The 18244-nt window shown below is 62.4% G+C and overlaps 1 protein-coding gene across 1 annotated transcript in view; it reads left to right on the top strand.

Annotated features, from left to right (window-relative positions):
* The first annotated feature begins 2394 nt into the window (after positions 1-2394).
* Positions 2395-18244, top strand: part of LOC125158804 (uncharacterized) — a 32104-nt gene continuing 16254 nt past the window's right edge. Inside the window, exon 1 of the transcript XR_007149511.1 lies at positions 2395-2632. The gene's annotated coding sequence lies outside the window, so the exon portion shown is untranslated. The remainder of the gene's footprint in view (positions 2633-18244) is intronic.

The raw sequence follows: 18244 nt of genomic DNA, 5'->3' as shown, positions 1-18244 counted from the left end.
GCCGGGGACGTCACATGATGCCCAGCAGATATGCAGTAGGAGTTTAAGTCACTGTTTTCTTTTTTAATGTTTATCTACTTTTGAGAGACAGAGAGAGAGAGAGCACGATCAGGGGAGGGGCAGAGAGAGAGAGGGGGAGACCCAGAATCCGAAGCAGGCTCCAGGCTCTGAGCTGTCAGCACAGAGCCCGATGCGGGGCCCGAACCCACGCACCATGAAATCATGACCTGAGCCGAAGTCAGACGCTTAACCGACTGAGCCCCCCAGGCGCCCCTGAGTCACTGTTTTAGGAATATTCTCATCACTACTCCGCAAACAGCTCCGAGGCGGGAGGTGTGGCCGCACCTTCCTGTGGCGTGTGCCCGGCCCCCAGCCTGAGCCCGTCTCCCACAGGTCACCAAGATGCCGCTCTCTGTCGTCCTGTGCGTGACCTACTGCACGCTGCTGCTGCTCAAGCCCCTTGTGGCCCGGCCCTTCCTGGACCCCCGGGTGCTTCCCTTGTGCCGCCCCTGCGTCCACACCAACAGTGCGGTCAGCCCCAGCGCCGACCACCTCAGGTCACGGAAGGTCCGGTCAGCCTTCCTGCACCTGTGCAGGTGTAAGGCAGGGGAGGGACAGCGGCGCACAGCCACCAGCTCCAGTTTGGTCCCAGCGACCCCTCCCAGAAGGTGCTGGCCGACGGGAGTGAGGGCTCGGGTCCTCAGGCAGCAGGGCCCCCGCCCCGGCCACAGGAACCTTCTTCCAGCAGCGTCTGAGGGCCGCCCTCCTTCTGCCCAGGGCCCTGCCTCTCTCTGCTCGTGAGCTGGGTCCTGCAGGTGTCGGCCCTGCCCACCTGTCCACCGGGCCAGGACAGGGGCAGACACCCTCTTTGCCGATGGCTTCCCTCCCCATGAACTAGGACAGTCGGGTGTCCTGGGTCCAAATGCTGGATGTTCAAGTCTGCAGTCCACGTGGGAATCGGAGGGCCGTTAGCCTCCGGGTGGGAGATCTGTACAGCTTGTAACGCTCTCTTCGTGGGGGGGATGCCCCGAGGGTGTCATGGTACCTTGCTTCCCGTCCCTGTCAACATGGCCTTCAGTGGTGGGTGCAGCCGGCCCAGGGACTGTCTTCCAATGTGGATAGAGACTACCTGGGGCCACATCGAGAGGGGACCCAGCTTCCACCGCTGATACCCAGAGATGCTTCATGGGGTAGGGGAGCCCCCACCCCAGACCACCCCAATGCCCTGGTGCCCCAGCTGGAAGAGTGTGCCCCCTGAAGGGGCCAGCCCCGCTGCTAAGCAGAAGCTGGGGGGGCGGGGGCTGGGGCGAGTGGGGAGCCACTGAGGAGGCAGGACCAGCCCTGTGTGGTGATCCTTAATGATGGGGGGTTTTGGGCTCTGGGCTCTGCCTGGCACTCTCACCCCTGTGTGTGTGAGGCCTGGACCCCTCTAGGCAGGCAGCCGCCTGTCTCCTGGAGGTGAGCCCTTGCTCTCCTGACCCCCGAGATGGGCTCGCATCCCCGACCCTGTCTCTGTTCCTTCTGAGGTCACTTTCCTCCTGGCCTCTGTGGTGTCCGTTAAAAGCAGAAAATTTTCTTTTTCTTTTTTAAAATTTATTTAAATTCAAGTTACTTAATATACAGTGCAGTATTGGTTTCGGAGTAGAAACCAGAGATTCATCCCTTACGTACAACACTCTTCTGTTTTGCCTCCCTGTTTTAATCGTCTTTTTCTTTCCCTTCCCCTATGTTAATGTTTTGCTTCTTAAATTCCACTTATGAGGAGCTGATTGGGAGGAGGCGTGAGTGTCGCCAGCTGGCCAAGCCCCTGAGGCCAGAGGATGACAGGACGGCGCCCACTAGGGGGCAAGCCCCCTGTTCAAGGCCACAGGGACCATGCACGACGCTCTGGATCTGTTTCCCAGCCCAAGTGGCTAAAAGCGGAAAAGCTTTGGGTAACTGGTGGGCTCAGCTGGGCCGTGAAATCCGCACAGACGTGTTGAGTTCTGATTTCTGCACGAAGTTCACTCTGCTACGGCTCGGACGCGTGCTGTCCCGGTGAGAACCGCCAGAGGGGCTACTGGCCATGGGCGTGGGCGCGGCGGCCAGGGCCGCGCCACCCCGGGGGGCGAGTGTGTGTCCCTGGACCAGCCCAGAACCTGTGCCCAGAGAGCGCTGGTGGTGCCCTCCGGGGCAAGTGTGAGGCCCGGGGAGGCCCGGGGCCCGGCCTTGCGTTCATCCCCTGCAGGTGCCGACGCATTAAGCTCCCTTAAGGGCGCCCGTCCTATCGCAGCGGCCTGAATGGAGCCCAGGTTCCGCTTCCGGTTCTGTCTCCGGCGTCCCGTGCGTAACCTTTGGCGTCTTTCCCAGCAGCCCCTGGTCCCGCACAGCCCGGCGCCCCCCACCCCCACCCTGTCTGCCCACGCAACGCGGGGAGCCCGCGCCCTTTCTCGCGGCCCTCCCCCGCGGTGGGCGGGGCTGGCAGGTGTGCCTCGTAAGGGTCCGCCCAGTCCCCCGCGTGACCCGCCGGCTCCGAGGCCTCCGTTTCGCCGTTTTCACTACAGCGTCTAGATGTCACAGGATCGGGCGGGGCCGCTGGCGGTTAGAGCCGCCTGAGGTCCCCCCCGGGAGCACCGTGTGGCCCCTCGTGGAGGTAAGACACCTGTCTGTAGCTCCCTGTGCTCCCAGGGGGGCCGGCCTGTGTGGCCGAGGGGACACTGCTCTTGGCTTTGGGGAGCTTTACTAGCGGCCACTGGGGGGTCGCCCCTGCCAGGAACCTCTTCCAGGAAGCCCCCGGGGCAGCCCCCGGCGTCATGACCTCTGTTCCCACCCCTCCTAAGACCCTAACACTTGCCGCCTTGTGCTCGGTTGTTGACTTAGGTGGCTTCTTTCTTGTTGGAGCCTGAAAATGCCGGAGGGTAGTGACCGGTTTGTGCTTTGGAATTCTTGGCGCTAGTGCTGGTGGCGTGAAGGTCCCCCACCTGTGGGTCCAGGGCTCACCCCGGGCCGTGTGTAGGTCGGGAGGGCTCGAGGAGGTCCCTCTCCTCGGGGCCCTGGTGAGGGCGTTGGGGGGAAGGCGGCTCCGTCCTCGAGGTGGGGCCGTGTTAGCAGCCAAAGCTCGTCTGGGTCAGGGGACTAGAGACCCCGGGCTGAACAGGCCTTAGGGTGTCCTCACTGCTCTGCGTCGTGAACGGAGTGGTCCCGGAGGGTCACCAGGGCCTGGGGACACATGAACTAAAGAAATTGCAGGGAAAAACGCCGGGTAGAACCCTCAACCAGGAGACTGATTAACATGCAAACATATGCAGATGGCCCCTGATTGGCTCCCAGCCCCCTTGCTTTGCACACCTGTGGATTATCCCGTGTTGTCCTAGAAGCCAGGGAACCGCCTTGGGGGCAGGCTGGGGGCGGCCAGCCCACCTGCTGCCTCGCTGGGTTCCGGAACATTCTCAGGCCATCACTTGGTGACAGCACCCTCCCCTTCTCCTGTGGCAGAACAGGAGCCAAGCCAAGGTCGCTTCAGAACCGTGGCACGGGCCGCTGTCCGTTCGAGGTGGTGCCGTTTTCTGAAGGCTCCTGTCCCCCTGAACCCATGTTGGCTTTTATGAGCGGGAGGGCATCTCCTTCCTCCTCCCTGCAAGGACTAGGTGCTGACTCGGGCTCCCCCCCTGCCCCCGCCCCCCTGCACTGAGGAGCGTGGGGACACTGGCCCAGACCATACCTGTGGGCCGGCGGGAGCATCCGGAGAGGGAGGACTGAGAGGCCTCCACCCAGACTGGGCACAGAGCTCCCAGAGTTTATTCGGGAGGACACAGTTGCACGTGTCGGGCCCCCGAACTCCATCTGGTTTAAGCAGAGAGATTTGGTGACTGCATAGGAATTGTCCCGGAGGTGGGCGGTGATGCGGCTCCGTCACCCACGGAGAAGGCTCTGGGGACTCACCCCAACCTGAGCCTGTCCTGGGGTTGAGTGGGGCTGGCATGTGCTGGCTAGGGACTCGAGCTGGGGTGCCATTCCCGTCCCTCCTGACTCCCCAGTGGTGGCTCCCCAAGTTAGAGCTGTGCTAGGGGGCCAAGTTAGAGCTTGGGGGGGGACAGAGGCTGGGGAGAAGCAGGGGGCGGTGGGGGGTTAGGGCTGTGCTAGGGGGCAAAGTGGCTGGGAGGTCACGCTGCCTCTGGAGCCTCAGCCTGTCCGGGGGGTGGGGGGGAGAGGAGAATTCCTGGGATGCCGTGACTGTCTTTCAGAGAGCTGGGGTGGGGACCTAGCTCAGGGGTGTCTCCTGCACACAGCCCTGCGCCTGCAGCCACTGCGCAGGTATGGCTCCCAGCCTGCGGCTGAGGCCCCCAGGGCCCTGCCCAGAGGCTGAGGGCCACTAAGCAGAACAGAGTTCTCGTTTCACAGCAGGGAAACTGAGGCCCTAGGCGAGGAAGGAACTGGCCCCTGGCCGTCCTGGGGCTCAGGGGACAGCATCCGTCACAGCAAGGCCCCCCAAACCAGGATGCTGTCAGCGCCGTGTCTCCATAGCAACCGAGAGGTGCCTGCTGTGGGTTTTGTGGTCCCTGAGTGTAAGCAAGGGCTCCTGGTCCCCCTGGCGTCAGCAAAGGGCAGCCGCCCCCGTCTGCCCGTCAGCCCGCCTGGCCCTGCGGTGTCCCTGGAGCTGGGCTTTGAAGCCAGGGAGGGGAGGGGTCTGGGGGCCCAGCGCCAGCTCCCGTCTCCATGGGTGATCCCAGCTCAAGCTTAGTTAACGACAGTCAGAGTCCAAACTGGCCCCCGGAGCTGTTAGCACTTTCCGCCAACTTGGTTCCAGGCCTCGAAAACTTATTTTCTGGTAGGGCACCATGTGAGTGCCTCGGTCCCAGGGCCACGAGGACAAAGGACCATGAACTGGGGGCCTTGAAGCAACCGAAATGGAGAATTTCACCGTTCCGGAGGCCCGAGCTGACCTCGGTGTCACTAGGTTGAAACCCAGGTGTCACAGGGCCGAGCTCCCGCTGGGGAGGGTGGTCCTGCCCCTTCCAGCTCCTGGGCGCTCTGGGCGTCCCCTGGCACGTGGCCATTGTCAGACGGCCTCTTGGCTGCTGTGTGTGTCGTGTCTCCCCTGCTGCCTGTGACATGAGGTGACATCAGGTCCACCCAGAGGATCCAGGATGATTGCCACATCTCAAGGCCTCTGATTTCATCACATCTGCAGATTCTGGGAGTGAGAATCTATTTTATTTATGTATTTTATCTATCTACCTATTTATTTAAATGTTTATTTTGAGAGAGAGAGAGACAGAGAGAGAGAGCGTGAGCAAGCAAGCAAGCTGGGGAGGGACAGAGAGAGGGAGGGAGAGAATCCCAAGCAGGCTCCTGACTGTCAGTCAGTGTAGAGCCTGACGTGGGGCTCAGTCTCACAAACGGATCGTGACCTGAGCCGAAATCAAGAGCCAGACGCTTTACCGACCGAGCCCCCCGGGCGCCCCCTGTGAGGATCTACTTTAGGGGCTGCTATTCCACTGACCACGGCAAGTGTGAAATGACCAGGGAGATCCCGATCTGGGGCCACCCGTGGGCTGCGCTCCGCGTCACGAGATTATGAGGAAGGATGAGACGAGTTGCCCTCACCACGCGCGCAGGTGGCTGTGCTGGGTCTATGTGCCTCAATATCTCCTTCTCCAGCGGAGCGGTTAGCCCAGGCTGGGTGCCACATCTCCACGAGCCTGGTGACAAGCTACGTGAGCCCTGTGGGCTCTACTGTCCTTCCCCCGTGGCTAGGGCTAACAGCAGACGCTGACCTAGGTGCCCTTGAAACAGAGGCTGCACACACAGTGCTCGGTAGCAGCCTGGCCTGTGGTGAGCTCCTAAAAACGGGGAGCTTTGAACATAAAACGGGGATGAGAAGCCACGTGGAAATGAAGGCGTGGCCTCCTTGTGAGGCCAGAGGGGAAAATTCTGGTGTGAAGCGCTTTGTAAAACGTGGTGCTCTTGTCGGTGGGGCTGGGGGCTCCACGGTGGGGCCGCAGGGGCCCCTGGCGCCTCGGTAGTGACTGGGAAACCCGCTCGTCCCGAGCGAGCCCCCATCCCCCCGTGCTTAGCTGCACACAGGCCTGGCAGGTGCATCTACAGGGTCCAAGGCAGGCTTCCCAGGACACGGTCCTCCGCCTGGAAAAGGAGGGACTCCTCACACCTGCTACAAGGTAGACGAGCCGGGAGGACACTGTGCTCGGTGAAGTCGGCCGTCATGTAGGACAGCCGCGGTGGGGTCCCACTGACACAGGGTCCCTAGAGGAGTCAGGTTCAGACAAACAGGTGGGGGCACTGGGGGCGGGGCAGACGGAGTTTAATGGGGCAAGTTCAGGAAGAGGGGAAGGTCGTCGTGGGGACGGATGGTGGGGGCGGCAGCAGGACCACATGAGGGCGCGTCTGACGTTCCTCAACTGCACTCAGAAGTGGTTAAGACGGTCAGTTTTGTTCCGTGCATTTCACTACACTAAACAGTGTTTTCAAGAAGGGGGAGCCCAGTAGATGTGCCGTGCGGGGGCACTGGGTCACCTCCTGTGCTCTGGAGCTAGAGCCAGCTCCCCCACGGGCGTCGAGTGGCCCCGTGGGTCCCCTGTGCTGACGCAGCAGGTGTCCACGAACTCCGGTTTGAGCTCCGTGTGCCCCTCGTCCCGGGTCCGGGGAGACCGCACGATGCAGAAGACAGTGCGGGGCTCTCCCGGACCCCCCACCAGCAGGCGAGGCCAAGGGGCTAACGAGGGCACAGGGCACGGGGAGATGGGAGGCAGGGACGGAGAGAGCCACTGGAATAAGAAGGACAGGGGAAAGGTATTTAGATCTGGAACAGAAAGGTGGAAATTGGGACGACATTCTGCTTAGGGGCTACGTGCTCCATCCAGTCGTGGTTCCCCAGGACGGAAAAGGTCAGTGTTTGCAGAAGGAGTGGCGGAGGGAGGCTGTGGGGCATCTGACCGGCTGGGGGGTGAGGCTCACAGAGGGGGTGCAGGCGGTGGGGGCGGTCAGACAGGGGCCAGGAGGGAGGGGGGCCAGAGGCGGCAGGCGCCCGGGAGGGAGCCAGAGCCAGTTTGGGTGGACAGACCCAGCGGAAAGTGGGGGTCCTTCCCTCGTCACGACAGCGCCGTCTGTGAGGGGGCAGGCGCGCTTGCCCTGGTGGAGCCCGTGTGGTGGCGGGCGTGGGGACACCGGGCACCTTGTCACCTGCTTGAGATGAGCCTCTAGGGCGAGGGCTGACCCGATGGGGTGCAGGGGCTCCTGTGGGGTGGCGACAGCGGCCGGCCCCCGGGAGGCACAGCAGCCACGGAAACCCCTACAGGGACAGTGACCTGGCCTAACCAGGGGCCGCGACCGCTGCCTCCGAGTGGCGTTTAACTCGCCTTCCGTAGCAGGTGTGGCTGTAAGGAAGCGCGGAGGGAAAACGATGATGCTCTGGGGAGCACGAGCTCTTCTGGTGTTGGGGTGGGGCGGGGGGGGGTGGGGGGCCCTAACACGGCGAGCCTCGCCCCCTGCCCCGCGGCCGCCTTCGTCCGGTGTAGGAGGTGAAACCCGCACATAAGTAGCAATGATGCACGGTCTACAGTGACAGGGCCCCGGGGTGAGTGTCCAGACTGGGCCACTCCATGGGGCCGCGTGACAGGGCAGGAGGTGTTCTCTCCCAGCGCCTGTGGGCGGGGCCGCCACCTGGGCCTCCCTTGTCCCTCGGAGCTCTGTGCAACTGTCTGTCCTCTTAGGAGGACACCCGTGATGGGACCAGGGCCTACCCTCCTCCTCTGGCATAATCTCATCTTAACCCGATCACCTCTGCAAAGACCCTGTTTCCAGACACAGTCACATTCACAGGTACCAGGGATTAGGACGTAGACATATCACTTTGGGGGACATAGTTCAAGCCCTCTGAGGTTTCAGAGGAACGGGCAGGATTTGGTGTGGAGAAGACCGGGGAGGGCACCCTGGACAGAGGGCACAGCACACGGGAAGGCGTGGGGGCTGCATGGTGGGGAGCAGGGCCTCGCTGGCAGGTGGGTGCGGGGAGGTGACGCTGAGCAGGTGTCGTGCGTCACGAGAGGAGCTAGACCCTGGGGGGGGGGTGCTGTTGGCCGGGTGTCCCACCACAGAGCCCCTGCACACGTTTGCTGCTTCCTAGGGAGATGGCCCGGCCGTGGCTCCTGTCCCCGGGGATGATGACAGGAGCCAGGAGAGCCAGGGTTCAGGCTGGTGACAGCCAGGGGTGACAGGCTTCGGCTCTACCGACCGCGTGACTCCGGGTTGTCCCTGCCAGCTGCGCATGAGCACCCTTAAGACAGATGCCTGTCCTGGGCGCCTGGGCGGCTCCGTCGATTAAACGTCCGACCTTGGCTCGGGTCACGACCTCACGGTTTGTGAGTTTGAGCCCCGTGTCGGACTCTGTGCTGAAAGCTGGGAGGCTGGAGCCTGCTTCGGATTCTGTGTCTCCCCGTCTCTCAGCCCCTACCCTGCTCATGCTCTGTCTCTCAGTAATAAATAAATGTTAAAAAAAAAAAAAAGATGCCTGTCCACTGATGGGGTCCATCCACACGACGGAGTAGCGCCTGGCCTGCAGCTGTGACATGCTGTGTCGCCGATAAACCTGGAAACATGAGTGAAGGAAGCCGGGCACAAAGGTCCCCAGCTGCTTGATCTCACTTTCCTGAAACGTCCAGAGCAGGCAAACCCGTGGGCCCGGGAAGTGGATGAACGGCGGCTGGGGGGTGGGGGATTTGGGGAGCAAGGGGAGTGGCTGCCAGTGGGTATGGGGTTTCTCTGGGGGCGATGGAACATTCTGGAATTGGAGGTGGCGTCGTGCGTCACTGCTAACGTGCTAAATGCTGGTGAATCGTGCACGTGAAGGGGGTTGACTTGATGTCATGACAGCTTTGTCTCAATTAAAAAAAGACACTCCAAGGGGAGGCTGGGGTGGTGATGCTACCCAGGTGTCCCTGGGTGACCCGTGCCCCGCTGGGGTCGGTCGGAGCTGGCTGCGCTTGCCCTGTCGGGGGCAGAGCGGAGTTTGGAGGGCGCCAGCCCCGGGTGGGAGGGGGATAAAAAGGTCGTCACCCCTGAGGCACGCACAGTGCTGGCGCAGGGAGGCCACAATCCAGGACATACTCCATGGCAGAGACGGAAGGAGGTCCCTTGACTTTGAGTAGAGTTTGGGCGCATCTGGCTTTGAAGGAGCGAGCAGGTGTCGGGGGCATTCGGGAAGGTCACGCGTGGACAAGTGTTTCTGGGAACAGGGAAGGACGTGTTGGGGTTCAGTACACAAGCAAGTCCTTTGTCTTCTCAGACAGCGGGGTCCCAATCAGGCCCCGGAGCCAGCTGCAGCCTCAGGAGAGGACGGGACGGGGCGTCCGCAGGGGCGCACCCCAGCCCCCGTGGGCGCCCGAGCTGGACCGTGGGAAGCACCTCATCCCCAGGCTGTCCCGGAAGTTCCCGCTGCCCTTTTGACGAGTATCCCCCCAAACTAAGTCAGTGACAACCCAACACGTGTTGAGTGCTTGACAAATCACAGCCGAGGCATTTTAGATACGACAGTTAAAGTAAGACCGCACGAGGACTCCTTTGTGCAATTGACTCTGACATGGGACCTGGATTTAGACGGACAAACTGACCCTGTTCTGCTCAGGTCGTTTTTAGCGTATTTTGAAACCCAAGCGGTGTCTGCTCTTTGTCGTGTGAGCAGTTGTGGCTTCCATCCAGCTCAGAGCACCAGGATCTGTCTGCCTGGTGGTGATACAGCTGGAAAGACAGAGGGCGCCCCGCCTGACGTTGCCGCTGACCGCGCCTTTAGCCACTTGGACCCTCTGTTTCCTCCTCTGTAAGACCAAGTGGGGCCGGAAGCGTTCACATGCGGCAGATGTTCCCAAACTCTGACCCGCGGACCTGTGTTTCCGTGGAACATTTCGTCTGCAATGAAACGAGGAAGAGAAAGGTTGGGCACCTCACGAAGCCGGATTCTTATGGGAAGCTGTCTTCTGTTCTGAGTTATGTCTTCCTAACGTTTTCAGTGTTAAAATGTGATCTTGGGAAGTCAACGGTCTGGAAAAACAGAAAAGCGACGTGTCAGGGCCCGTGTAAACCCGGGGTGGCTGCTGACCGTCCTCTGGGTTTTTAGTTCCATGAGTCTGAGGATCCTGCCTTGGGAGCCTCCCTTCCAGTGCCCAACTCTGAGACCCAGTGCCAACCCCTGCGGGTGGGCCGTGTGCCAGGCTGGAGGCCCCGGGGTCGGGCGGCCTGACCACGGGGCGGCGGGCAGGCAGGGCCCGCCCCCCCCCCCCCCCCAACACCGGGGTCAGCCGAGCAGCAGTCCTGCTCTGAGCCGAGGTAAAGGAGGGTCCCGGGTTCCACAGATGACACTGTGTGGGAGGAACGTGCCAGATCCTGGGGCAGCTGCGGGGGCGGGAAGCGACGGGCGCTGTCCGGGGAGAGTGGCCTTTGAGGGTGACGGTGTGTCTGCCACTGGTCTGGGAGGGTGTGGTGGGAGCCAGCGTGCTGTGGCCCTCGTGGCAGTGCCTGTGGGGCCAGTGGGACCCTCCCACTTTGCAGACCAGGCAAGGGAGGTTCAGAGAGTCAGCCTTTGGACCGGAGCTTTCTCCCCTGGGCCATGGAGGCCCCGCCAAGGTCACCTGTCTGCCGTGACGACTTCCCTTTCCTGTCCCTCTGTGTGTGGGAACAAGCGTGTCCCCAGCTCTGCTCCTGTCGCCTTGGGAAAAGGGTGTTCATCCCTGTTGCTGAGTGGTCTCCACCTGCCGGCTTCAGGGGCCCGACTTCCCTTCTGACCGCAGACGTGGACAAGGTCACTCCTTCGTTACCTGTTGGGTGGCAGGGGCACAGAGGGTCCTGGAGATGTTCGCCTGAGGTCGGGCGGCTGGGAGGGGCCGCGATGGGAAGGCCAAGGGCGCCTGGAGCCGGGGGTCATTTCCGGAACTTTTAGACACAGATCATCTTTAGCGTCTGTTTTCTCACCTTCACGATGAACGTAAAATTGTAGGGGCGGGCAGAGGATCACGTGCTGACAGGTGCAGAAGATGGTCCCATCACGAGCCACCAGGGAAACACAAATCAAACCCCCGGCGAGACCGGCCTCGCGCCCCCGAGGGCAACTGGAAGGAAGAGCCGGTGACAAGTGTGTTCGAGGACGTGCAGAAAAGAGAATGTCAGGCGCGGCTGCTGGGGACGTGAAAGGGGGCAGCCGCCGCACCTGGCCGCCCGCCGGCTCTTCAGAGGGTGACGCCCATCCCCACGTGGCCCAGCAGCCTCCCACCCCGCGTGTCTGCCAGGAGAGACCCGACGCGCGGCCCACAAGCGCTTGCACGTGGATGTTTGTGCCAGTGTTACTCCAACAGCTGAAGAGCGAGAGTGGCCTGAGTGTCAGCCGCTGGGATGACGACGTGTGTCCGTCCACACGTGGAGTCCGCGCTGAGGCGCAGCCGGGACGGCACGCCGAGGTCCAGACCGTGAAGCGCCCACGGACGGCAGCGACCGCCGTTCCATGCACCCGACGTCGGCCGGCGAGCAGCCCGTCTGGTTCCCGCCTTGGTTAGCCGCGGGGCCCTCTCCTTAGGGGAAGCACGTGCCCCAAATTCATGGCCTCTGACGTGCCCTTATTTGGAATACAGCTTCACAGGTGTGGCTAAGGGAAGGATGTGGGTGAGGTCGTCCCCGATCAGGGTGGCCCCAAGTCCAGTGAGAACGTCCTCGTGAGAGACGGGTGAGACACGGAGGGGCCCAGAAGGAAACGCCCCTGAGACACGTGCACCCCCATGTTTATAGCAGCACCGTCGACAAGAGCCAGAGTGTGGAAAGAGCCCAAGTGTCCATCGAGGGATGAATGGATAAAGAAGATGTGGTTTACTTGTACAGTGGAGTATCACTCGGCCATCAAAAGGAAGGAAATGTTGCCATTTGCAACTACGTGGATGGAACTGGAGGGTATTGCGCTAAGAAATTAGAGAAAGACGCATATCCTAGGACTTCACTCATATGAGGACTTTAAGAGACAAAACAGATGAACATAGGGGAAGGGAAACAAAAAGAATATAAAAACAGGGAGGGGACAAAACAGAAGAGACTCATAAATACGGAGAGCAAACGGAGGGTTACGGGAGGGGTTGTGGGAGGGGGGATGAGCCAAGGGGGGGAGGGGCACTACGGAATCTACGCCTGAAATCATTGTTGCCCTAGATGCTAATTTGGATGTAAATTAAAAAAATAAAAAATAAAACCAGTTTAAAAAAAAAAAAAGGAAAGAAAACGCCCTGAAGAGACAGGCAGAGAGCGAGTGATGCGTCTGCACACCAGGAGACACCAGGCATGACGGCCATCGGCCATCGGGAGGAGAGGCCTGGAGCAGACCCTCCCCTGCAGCTTTCGGCGGGAGACGGCCGTGCCCGCACCTTGATTTCAGGCTCCGGCCCCCAGAACCGGGAGAAAATACACCTCTGTGGTTTTGGCCCCACGACCGGCATCGGGGGAGGGGGCCTCGTGTGGAGGGGCTCGGCCTCAGGTGACGCAGAGTTCCTCGTCCGGGCTGACTTCGGGTCCCGTGTCCCCACTCCCAGCATCCCCGGGGGACCGTGCAGAGTATGGAGTTAGAGCCTTCCGTGGCTCCAGTCCCCGTGGCCCTCCCCTGCACGCCTGCCTGTCCCAGGGGAGCCGAGCGCCCAGACGGTCCCTCCCGCAGCCGGCGGTTTTCTCAAACGCCCGTCAGCCCTTTAGGGTTCCCACAATTTGGTGACTGAGGCGGTCACGCCAGACTGTCTACTTTTTCTTTCATCGAGCGATCCGCCGAGCGTGTGATGTGGTAATCCTTCGCTCCCGGTGGCCTGTGGTCAGCTACCAATCCAGCCTTCCTCAGAGCCACCTCTGGGTACCACCACACCCGTTTTCCTTCGAGTGGGAAGGACGTTTATCTTCTTCCTGGGTGAGGGTCCCAGCATCCGGACGCTCACATGGTACGTGTTCACCTCTCTGAGCCCCAGTCTCCTGTCCGTGAGAGTGGAGTTACCCGGGAAAGGCGGGGACGGCTGCTCTGAGGCCCCGCGGACTGCAGGCGCACAGCCAGCATCTGCGGGAGGCGGTGATTCATACAAGGGGAGCATACAAAATTGGGGTGATTCATACAAGGGGGGCATGCAGTTCCCCCCCCCCCCCCCACGTACATTATACGCCCCGGCGTGTCACTGTCACTTTTGATTTTGGCGTTTGACTGGGCTCCCAGAGAGGAACGTCTCCATTTCACAACATAAAAACAGAAAAAATAGCATTTATTGGTGTTCCCACCCATCTTGTCAGAAGAGTCTCCACACACGAAGAAGCTGTGATTAGAAGCTCCCCGGACTTGGAGCTCTCCCTGGAAAGCTCCAGTCTCGACAGACACCCTCACCTGTTTTCATCAAAGGAGCGGCCTAGCCATTCACGTTCTAGGAAGTGTCTCCCTGCTCCCCACGTCTGGGTAAGTGCAGGCCTCTGTCCTGTCCCCCAGCTCAGGCAGTGACAGTCCCTGCACACATCAGGGACTCCGCGCTCCGCCGGTTCCCGGGGCTTTTCCCCGAGGCCAGCGGCCGTGCACTTTCCGGTTCATCGCACGGAATGCTACAAAGCCTGTGCGCGACAGTTGGGATTTGATACGGTTTGTGATTTTTACTGCTTCGTCGCGGACGTTTGCAACCCAAACCAGGTTCTGTCGTTTCAGCGCGAGCCGGGGGAGAAAGACGGACGGGCACCCCCACGGTCCGTGCTGCGGCCTTGATCTGTGCCGAGGTCCGCTCGCTACGCCCGCTGTTTCCGTGCAAATGTGGGTCAAAACAGAATCTCGCGGAGCCTCCGAAGGGGCTTGGGGGCCTCCCCTGGGTTCCCTGGAGCACACTCTGAGCACACTCCGATGTAAACGCACAGCAGAGATGGTGTTTCCTTGTTCCTTCCCACCCGGTCCTCTGTCGGGCAGCCGGAGTGTCCGGGTGGTCAGCTGGCCCCCTGCGGCTGAGACCCCCGCCCCCAGGGCTTCCGGTCCAAGCACAGAGCCTCTTAGGGGGTGTTTCTGTCTGCCTCTCCTCCCCGCCCCCACCCCACCTCTGCGGGGGGAGGCACCCTCCGTGTTCCCAGCTGAGGCGATGAGGACTGGATGGCGGCCCTGGGGCTGCAAACACCTGCAGGGGGAGCTCACGCTCTGCTATGCAGGGGGTTGGGAAGGCGGGGGGGGGGGGGGGGGGGCAGGACCCAGCTCTGTCCACTGTAGGATTTCAGATGGCTTCTAGCTCGCTGCTGCCTCAGGGAACCCCGGGGAGGGAACATTGAATCTGGGTGCTTCTGGGCTCAGATAGGGCACCCCGGTGCCCGGGTGGAAGAACGTGTGGCTGGCTTCTTCCCGTCCCGGCAGGGCCTGGGTCCCCCAGAGGCTCGCTCCTCAGTCTGCCCTGGACAGTCCGCCCGGGCCTTGCCCACTGCACGCGCTTGTCCCTCAGGGCTGGTCTCCCCATCTCAGGGCCGTCCGACCAGCAACCTTGATTCCCCCTTTCTGAGTAGGCAGCGTCCTCGGGCGGGTTAGGATGCCGACAGCTTGGGGTGGGCGCTCTGCCCCTCACGCGCTCTCCACATACTCGCGGCTCGTGCTTGAACCCACACCTCGCGTCTCCCCGCTGGCGGCCTTGCTGAGAACTCTGTGCGCTCGCTCGCAGAGCCAGCCCCGTTTTCCCTGGAGCTTACAGCCGCCTCCGTTTCAGGCCCCACCTAGCGAAGTGGGTGGTCTGGCTCTGGCTCGCATCTCCACGTGGTAAGTGGCACCCACGTCGTGCCCACGGGGAGGCTGCGGGGCCGCAGGGACCTTTCGTTTTCTCCTTGTTAAGTGTTAGAAGCCTGCCTGCAAGGCCGTGTCGCTGCAGGGGCCCCTGGGGGAGCGTGAGGGGGACACTCAGGACGCCCATAAAACACACAGAGGGACACGCAGCCCCAGCCCCAGCCCCAGCTCCAAGGAGCTCCTGCTATGGTGCTCCTTCCCCGAGAGTCCGCTCAAAGGAGCACGTCCTGCCTTAGGAGCGTGTTCTGCGCTCTGCCCGTGCCTGGGCCTCGCCTGTGTGGGTCTCGCTTCTGCCGGACTGTGGACAGGCTGGGGACGTCCGCTGCCTTTCTTGCCGAGGCTCTGACCAGAGAGCAGCTAATGATGGGATTCCAAGCATTGGACCGAGGGCTGCTGAGAATTTCTTGGAGTTGGGGTTGGCGGGGCCCCTCCGTACCGGGGAATGGGGTCGGGGTCGTCTGGGTTGCTACGGTCAAAGCAGTGACAGACCCGTGGGACCGCACCGACCTGGGGAGGGGCCAGGCTTCCTCCTGTGTCTTCCGTTGGCTTCGAGCCCGTGTGGCCGACGCTGAGACGGGGTGGGTCTGGCATCGGCCACACACGTCCACGTAAGCAGGGGAAGGGGTTTTCCCTGTGCCTCGAGGGGGCTTGGCTCTCCCGTGACCGTGTAGCCTCTGCTTTGAATCTGGTCGCCTTAGCGATATGGGTCCTGGGGCGGGGCGGGGGGGCGGGCAGCCCCTGGCACGGGTCGTCGGGGTCACCTGTGTCTCTGAGAAATTTGGTCCTCAGATTCTGTGGCTGTAGAAGGTTATGTATTTGGAGCCCTCGGAAATATGGTGCATCGTGGCACTTCTGTGGGGTGAGTGACTGTTGCACACGCCCCCTCTTGTCCCTCCTGCTGCACAAAGCTTTTGAAGTATTTTGGGTCTCGGGATGCATAAAGTTTCGAGTTTGGGTTTCTAGCTCTCTGTTAACCGCCACTGATCTGACTTCTGACCTCGTGAAGGTGTGTGGTGGGCGTCCTGGTGGCGGACTCTCCACACCGTACGGGTCGGCCTCCCGTGGCACGGTGGCAGCAGGGCCACTGGGGCTGTGGCGCACTGACACGCGGGGGAGGTGCCCAGGCCGCTTCTGTGGCTGGTCTGCACCGAGGAGCTTGGTGGCCCCCCCGCCGGGGCAGGCTGGGTGGTGCCGGCACCAGGTGCTCAGGCCGTTGGGTCCATGTCACGATGCCCCATACGGCCGGGGGACGAGTGTGACAGCCCCAAGGTGGGCGGTGACAGGACGTGGGCGGTGGCCACACTTGTGTTTGCGGGAGCCGCTCCGAGAGAGAGCGAGCCCCTGGCTGCCTCTGAGTCCCGGAGCTGGAGCCGCGGGCAAACCCAGCATCAGGGAGGGGAGGCTCCCTGTCCCCAACGCCCCCCCCCCCCCAGTACGAGCGCCTTGATCCGCGAGCCCGCGGGCGGGCGGCGTGGCCACTGGCAGATCCCAGGCGTTGACACAGTGAGGGCCCGCAAAGGTCTTCGCTCCCCTGACAACCGGCAGCTGGGTCAGGGTCTCACACCCGCGGGGGGCGGGGGGCTCACCCCTGGGGCACTAGTGGGCAGGAAGCACCGTCTGGCACCTGGCACAGCTCCCAGAGCGATGCTTGGAGGCTTGGGAGGCTCTTTTCCGCGGAGATTGTACTTTGGGAGGGGAGGGGCGCAGCGCTCCGCCTCGGGTGTCCCTTCCTTCCAGGTTTGTGGGTGGAGACACCGTCCCCCCTCCCCCCCCCCCCCCCGCTCCCCCCATGCTGTTCACCGTGTTGTCCGGGCTTCCGGAGGCTCAGCCACAGGATGGACGAGTGGCAGAATAGTCGCGGGTGTGTGGGGGGGTGCTGGGACGTGTGGGCGATCGGGCGTGGGTTCTGTGGGGTCGGGGTGGTCTTCATACCCCGCCCAGTTTCCGAGGGGCTGAGACCTGGGTCTGTCCCCTCCCCGCCACCTCCCTGCCTGCGTGACAAAGGCCCCCACCCCCACCCCCACCCCCACCAGGCTGATAAGAAAGGTGCTAACCAGGTCTGATCACTTGCCATGTGGGCATTTCTCAGACTTGCAGAGAAGAATCTGCCGGGAGCTGATGAAACACAGACTCCCAGGCCTGGGCCCCCTTCAGCCTGGCGGGGAGGCCCCTGCAGTGTGTATTCTCCAGGCTCAGGGATGCTCTCCGGCCCCCAGGAGTGGTGGGGTGGCTGTCAGACGAGGGAGAGGCTGGCTCCGGCCGGACAGGGAGGGACACAGGGAAACCCCGGGCTGCTGTCTCCAGTGAGGGGCAGGCCCGCCAGCAGCGCTGGGGCCCTGGGTTCAGAGGCGCCCCTGGTGACAGATGGGAGTCTGGCCGGCCGAGGGTGTGTGTGCACTGTGCACAGTGGTTGCTCGTGTCACAGAAAGTCTCCCAGCCTCCCCCTGCCCATCAGAGGCCAATGATGCCATCCCCCTCCGCCCCCCCGCCAGGTTGCTGTGGAAGCATTTGTTGCTGCCTGGCCCGCCTTCTCTGGTGCTCCCCTCACCTGAGCCCCTCCCGCGCTGGCAGCTTCTGCCTTTCTCCCGTGTTCCATCCCAGCTGGGACAGCACTGCTTCGCCCCTCTCTGCCTCCCTGGGAGCCCCTCTCTGCCCCTCCCTGCCCCTCCTGGGGAGACCAAGGGTAGGCCCACCGGGCCAGCCCGGAACACATGATACAGCCTCCTGTCACCCGACCTGCGGGCCCCTGGAAACCAGTCGCTGCTGACCCCTAGCGTCAGGAATGTCTGCCAGCAATTCCTAGAGCCGGGCTGTCCCCTCCCCCACACTGGGTGTGCGGGCAGCTGGGGATGGTCCGTGCGCCACGCAGGATGGTGGATAGCGACGGCCCGGGTGGATGGCTGGTTAGGAGGAGAATGGGGTCTGGTGGTGACCTTGAGTGTGGGCCGTGGGCTGCACGTGCCGAGGAGCCGTGGTGGGGCACCACCTGGTCAGAGCTGGCTCTGGGGAGATGCAGCTGGTGAGATGCGGAGGGCAGTGAAGGCGGGAGACCAGCGGAAGAATATGGGGTCAGGATCTGGGTGGTGTCCTGGGTGTGGACAGACGGGGCTTTGGGGCTCGCTCACTTGATTGCTGCCCTTTCATTCCCTTGTGACATTAGCGACCTGTGTGCCCCTGCCAGCTCCAGGCTAGATAGCAGGTGCCCAGGAGGCAGTGGCCAAGGCAGGCCACGCCCATGGGGAAGGGTCAAGGGGCAGGGTCCCCAGAGTGACCACTGCTATGGGGGAGATGACAGGGTGTCAGGACGGAGGGTCAGGGCAGGTCCCCAAACTGAGAGGCGTGTGACGTGAAGGCCAGCCCTTCCCAGGGGCCAGACCCTGGAGGCGAGGTAGCAGCCAGAGTAGCGTTGTGGGGCGTGGTGGGGGACCAGGGCCTGGAGGCCACCTGTGCAGCAGG

This window comes from Prionailurus viverrinus, unplaced genomic scaffold, assembly GCF_022837055.1.
Source record: "Prionailurus viverrinus isolate Anna unplaced genomic scaffold, UM_Priviv_1.0 scaffold_38, whole genome shotgun sequence".
NCBI lineage: Eukaryota > Metazoa > Chordata > Mammalia > Carnivora > Felidae > Prionailurus > Prionailurus viverrinus.
The sequence above is the reverse complement of the archived record's forward strand: the minus strand, read 5'-3'. Positions and strand labels throughout refer to the sequence as shown.